The sequence below is a fragment of the Tursiops truncatus genome, chromosome 21, assembly GCF_011762595.2.
Source record: "Tursiops truncatus isolate mTurTru1 chromosome 21, mTurTru1.mat.Y, whole genome shotgun sequence".
In the NCBI taxonomy this organism is placed as follows: domain Eukaryota; kingdom Metazoa; phylum Chordata; class Mammalia; order Artiodactyla; family Delphinidae; genus Tursiops; species Tursiops truncatus.
Window position 1 is genome coordinate 22,036,333 of NC_047054.1, and position 6,266 is coordinate 22,042,598.

At 44.9% G+C, this 6,266-nt stretch overlaps 1 long non-coding RNA gene across 3 annotated transcripts in view; it reads left to right on the top strand.

The window, feature by feature from the left end:
• Positions 1–5,228, top strand: part of LOC109547664 (uncharacterized) — a 68,470-nt gene extending 63,242 nt beyond the window's left edge. For all 3 annotated transcript variants that reach the window (XR_012329018.1, XR_012329019.1, XR_012329020.1), the window contains 2 exons: positions 1,846–2,027; positions 3,726–5,228. This is a non-coding gene — a long non-coding RNA (uncharacterized lncRNA). The remainder of the gene's footprint in view (positions 1–1,845; positions 2,028–3,725) is intronic.
• Positions 5,229–6,266: the final 1,038 nt, after the last annotated feature.

Below are 6,266 nucleotides of genomic sequence, written 5' to 3' on the forward strand. Positions count from 1 at the left end.
TTCACCTGTCTTAGGACGCTCCCTGGAAAGTTCTGCATCCCTCAATGGGTGGTTCATTTATTTCCTGAACATCCTTGAAATGCCAAATGTGCTGAGGACCAGAGAGACCATAAGCCATAACACAGTCTCCACCCTCAAGGAACTTAGGGTCTAGTGGGGAAAAGTAACACACTACAACAGAAGTGTGTGATGAATACAAGGTGTGGGGCTACACCAGAAAGGAGCCCTTTCTGCAGACTGGGCCAGGACAGATGAAGAGGCAGAACGGAAGCCGATGCCTGAAGGTCTAGAAGGATGAGCCATACGAGAAGTTATGGAGAATGAGTAAGAGTTGAAATATCCCCAGGAGCCGTGGCACACAAAGAGAAAGGCACGTGCAAACATTGAGGAGCACCAGAGCTCACGTGACGTCGAAGAGCTCATACGATATGGCCAGAGGCGAGAGCTGTGAGGACAGAGTCAAGTGACTAACGGGAGACAAAGTCTTCTGCTCCGACACAAACAGTTGGCGTAGGAGCAAGTGACTCAACAGGTCTGGCAATTGGAGATTCATAATCTCTGACTTCCAAGTTGCAGCGGCTTCTGAAAGTTTACAGAGGATTTAGGGAAGGCCAAGGGTTGCCACTTACATGATTGCCCTTGAGTACTCCAGTTGTGGGTGTTGATAAGGTGCTGCTAGGAAATTTTTGAAGGTTAGGATTTTGGTGAATTGCTCTGTAAATCCAGGTACATAGTAATAATGCTAAGAGCTGTAGGGATGAGCCTATATTGGGGCCTTACTCTGCTTCCAATGCTATTTTAAGTAATTTACATGTTAGAGGATATTTAATCTCAACTATTTAAAGGGGTGGGTATACCATTACTATCCCCATTTTATACATGAGGAAACTGAGGTCCTGAAATGAGGTACTGAGGTTCAGAGGCTTTCCCAGTGGTGCAGAACTTGTCCTTGGTGGAGCCAGGATTGAAACCCCAGCAGGCTTGTTGGAGCCCATATTCCTAACCATTAGGCCCCACTGCCTCTCCCCAGCTGCAGTGGGCGGGTGTTTGGGTGAGCACACTGCCAGACCTAGGAACCCAAGGCTCACTGTTCCAGAGACAGAGTGCGGGAAATCAGGGACAGATGGACAGTAGGTAGGGTGTGCACGGTTTGCCCTTGGCACCCTGAGGCAGCCACTGTCTGTAAATAACAACTTGGGGAGTTTAATTAACAGCCCACTGGCAGGAACGCCAAGAACAACAGGAGCTCCATGGGGGAATGACTTGGGGGTGAAAATCAGAATTGAGGGGCCGTCTTTGCCATCTTTCAAGCTGCTACGGATAGCAACAGGCAGACTGAACTGGCCAGGTTTTGGCAGGAGAGTGGCTCCATTAATTACACAGATGGATCATGATGCTCAGAAAAAGCCAGTGGATGCTTTGATGGAGTAACTTCTGCAACCATAAAATCAGGAGAAACGTATGGCTATCTCTGTGCTAAATGGGGCCCTGAAGAGATTAACCTCACAAACAAAGTGCAAAGGATATGCATGAATTTCACCAGATGGGGGAAACTCCTCGTGATACTTGATTTCATGCCTGGGACGCTGGATTCAAATGTCAAACGATAGAAAAGTTTTCTTGAAAGATGGCGTAGGGGGCTGTAAGGAGAAGTGCTGGATTCTGATATGCAGAAGATTGGAATTTGATGTCAATGCCTTGAAGAGATCCCTGAATACATAAGCTTTAAGGAGGGGATGGAGTTGGGGGTTATAGTTATTTTATAGTCACTGTATATATTCAAAGCAAATGCATTTCAATGCCATCAACCCAGCTGTAAGCACTGTGACCTTCTTCCTCTCTCAGGGAAGGGTGATAGTGAGGCCAGTTGGAGATGGCAGACCAGGCCATTGGCCTCTGGGGCAGCACACCTTACCATCTCGTTGGCCTTACTCGCTGGTCCCGCGTGTGGGCTGCATTTCTGCAAGCTGCATGGTCAATGCTTTGACAGGCTGCTGCGGGGAAGCAGGATGAACACAGCATTTCAGGTATGAAGACAGGTGTTCAAATCATAACTTTGCTACTGGCTAATGATATGCTGTTGGGTGAGTCAACTGAGCCTCAGTTTATCCGTCGGTGCAATGGGATAATAATCCCCCCACAGAGACGTTGCAAGGATTGAGGTAGTGACATATGAGAGCACCTGTAAGCTGCAAGCACCATGAAACGCTAGCTTCTGTAGTTAGCAGGATTTTGAGGCATAATTTACCTGATAGCCTTCTTCTACCTCTGGTCTTTCACATTCCCCTTTTGTTTTGTTTATTTTTGCTATTTTTTGTTGCACTAAAATATACAAACATAAAATTTAGCATTGTAACCATCTTTAACTGTACAATTCAGGGGTATTAAATACATTCACAATGTTGTACAACCACCACTATCCATTTCCAGAACTATTTCATCATCCCCCACTGAGACCCTGTACCCATTAAATAATAACTCCCCATTCTCCCCTCTCCTCAGCGCCTTGTAACCTCTATTCCACTTTCTGTCTCTGTGAACTTGCCTATAATACATATTTCATATAAATGGAATCATACAATACTTATCCTTCTATGTCTGGCTTATTTCACTTAGCGTAATGTCCCCAAGGTTTATCCATGTTGTAGCATGCATCAGAATTTCCAGGCTAAATAATATTCCATTGTATGGCTAGACCACAGTTTGTTTATGTATTCATCTGTCAGTTGTTTCCACCTTTCGACAATTGTGAATAATGTCGCTATGAACATTCAAGTCCAAGTATCTGTTTGAAGTCCTGCTCTCAGTTCTTTTGAGTATATATCTAGGAGTGGAATTGCTGGATCACATGGTCATTCTACGTTTAACTTTTTGAGGAACTACCAAATTGTTTTCCGCAGCAGCTGCACCAGTTTACATTTCCACCAGCCACGGATGAGGGTGACAATTTCTCCACAGCCTCACCAACACTAGTTATTTTCCTTTTTAAAAAAATAATAGCCACCTACTGGGTGGACGTGGTAACACCATTTGCTTTGAAGAGTATCCGTTATATCTCCATGTGGTGAGAAACTCCAGAGTAGATAAAGTTGCCCGTCTACCCCTGGAACTCTGGCATATCAGGGAGTATATCTGGCACCAGGATTTCTTTTTGCAAAAGTTTTTATCCAAAGCAAAAAGGTTTACCAGGGAGGAACTGGGAGAAGGGCTTGGAACCATAGTCACTTGACAGTTCTGTCCATCTGTTTATTTATTTATCCATTCATTTTTTCCACAAATATTTATTGAATGCCTGTTTTGTAGGGAGCAAGGAAAAATTGTGTTGAATTCTGTGGCAACTGGATTTTAGAATCCACAACACCAAAAATTGGAAGGGACCTTAAGAATCCTCTTGTCCAAACACCTACCCCACTCAGCAGTGTTTCCTAAAACTAGAGAGATAGGAACAGAGCTCAGGTTTCCAACTCAGTGATCAGCCAGGAATGATGTAGCCAAAGCCAGGGAGCAAAACTCCTCAAACTTGCAGGAGAATGGGTTTAAAACAAGGGCAAGCATTTGTAGGGAAGCTCTCTTTTCTTACATCTCACTAGAAAGTCCAGTCACTCGATAAGGCAGTGGGATTTGAACACAATAAAACAAGTGTGAAGAAAACCTGATTAGATAAGGCTTGAGTACTCACATAGTCCTTACATTGTGATAACCTCCCTCCCAAATGTCACCTACAGGCTGTGTGCAGTGGAGAACACCGCTGACTTGGAATCTGAAAGCCAGGCAGGAGTGTGAATATTTGATTTCAATCCGGGAAAATTCCAGAGGACTAAATTCAGAGGATTTATGAACACCATCATATCCAAACAACTGGATTTCATTGACAAACACAGACTTATTTTGTAGCTCAAACTGGGACATTTCAACTATATTAAAAGGCAGAGATAAAGAAATGGAAACAGTAGATAGAATGCAACTCACAGAGTTTCCACATATATGTTTATTTTACTCTGGTTAACGTTTAAGCCTCAGGAGTCCAAAAATAAATTAGAATCATAGACAGCATCATTTCCTAAAGCCGTGTTCTCTTCCTATACACCCTCCAAAGCCACACAAAAGTACAAGATGGACCCCATCTACTCGTAACAGGGAGAGAGCAGCATTTTCTCAGATCCAGGTGGAGCTTTGCAGAAAGGGCTTCCCAATCTTCATGACCATAACCACGGTGTCCAAGATGATAGCTGGAAAATAAGGTTAAATACCATTATACGAAACTTTCCATAACTTGGATGCCAGCAGCCCTAGCTTCCATTCCATCTGTAATCTGGTTTCTCTACCTCATTTAATATTTTACTACCATTTTTATGTACATGGAAGTACTTCACAGAAGTAATGAATGTCTTAACTATATATAAGGCCTTTCCACGTAAGACTATTAGGTTCAGCATTATTCTGCTGGGTGCTGCAAGGCCCTTTGTTGTGTCCAGGTTTCTGTGCTTATACAGCAGGATGCCGGAATCTTAAAAGGAAGCAGAAGGCTGAAGACTAAAGGTCACCGTGCAACCCGGTAAGTGACAAGGATTCAGCTGGTGACTGAGTCATCCTTGACCCCCAACCTCCCTGACTGCCTTCTCGTCCGCTCTTCTCGTCTGTGGCTGAGCACCTTGAGGTGCTGGTCCACGCTCCTGACCTGCTTCCTGCTGCAAGCCCACCACCATCTAAAGAGTCACCCCATCCCATCAGCCTAGTCCTGTCTCACATGAATCCCATCGCAGTGGCTCTGCAAGAAAAGCCTAAACTCCTTCAATATGTTTTAGAAAGATTTACATTATCACAAGCATTTCAAAAGAAGGAGCGAGGCATCAGTTAAATTGACCATGAAATTAACCATAATCCTGCCACAAAGTATTCAACTAATTGAGATTACAGTCCCAAAACTAACACAGCATTCAGTGCAGTTACTAAAGGAGGTTATGCAAAATACATGCTATGCAAACACCTATCTAAAAGGAATGGATAAGGAAATTTTTTAAAGTTTTTCTTCCCAGTTTTACTGAGATATAATTGATGTATAACACTGTATTAATTTTAGGTGTACAACATACTGATTTGATATATGTATGTATTAAAAATGATGATCACAATAGGTCTAGTTAACATCCATCACCTCACATAGTTACACTTTTTTCTTGTGATGAGAACTTTTAAGGTCTACTCTCTCAGGAACTGTCAAATATACAGTACAGTGTGGTTAAGTAGTCACCATGCTGTACTTTTTTTTTTTTTTATAAATTTAGTTATTTATTTTTGCCTGCATTGGGTCTTCATTGCTGCGCTTGGGCTTTCTCTACTTGCAACGAGCAGGGGCTACTCTTAGTTGCGGTGCGCAGGCTTCTCATTGCGGTGGCTTCTCTTGTTGCGGAGCACAGGCTCTAGGCACGTGGGCTCCAGTAGTTGTGGCACGTGGGCTCAGTAGATGTGGTCACAGGCTCTAGAGCGCAGGCTCAGTAGTTGTGGCGCACGGGCTTAGTTGCTCTGCGGCACGTGGGATCTTCCCGGACCAGGGCTCGAACCCGTGTCAAGTTCAGGACTGGTAAGATCAATCCTAGTTAATATCTAGATTTGCCGGTTTTCTGTCCCATGGGGCGGATGGGGACCAAATCACCAAACCTTCAGTGAGTGCAAAGTGCAGAGAAACAGTCAATTCTGGGAGGGACTGAGCATGCGCCCTGCGCTCCCGGAGCGGATGTTTCTGCTGGAGGGAGGAACACTTCGGTACCGCGAGAAACCCCGAGGTTTCCGGGTGTCCTTTTTAATCTGCGTAGAGACTCTTCTTCTTCTGGTCCCGTTACTCACGCTGCACTATTACAACGTACTGGCCTCTCTGGGCCTGGAAAACCGAGCCTGCTGACCGCCGAAGCACCAAGGCACGTCTTGGAAGTCCACGGGACACTCAGAGAGATGCCTGTTTCCTGTCAGGTAAGGGAGACCTTACAATGTAGTGATTCTAGATTCTAGCTGTTGCTTTATGTTTGCGGAGAACTTGCTAAGGGGTGGGGACTTCTTCTGCTCGGTTTGTACTTCCATGAGGAGGACTTCTTTTAAGGGACCCCCGAGCCTCCATCCACCCATTCCATCTGGTAAGGAAGTCATTCGTCTGGTCGGGGTATTGGGAGGAGAATCTGAGCCCGCGTGGTTCAGCTTTTCCTGGTTCCTCCTTGTTCCATACGTGCCTGCGGGCAGCTCCCATCCCTCCTGTGCAGCCTGCAGGCAGAGGG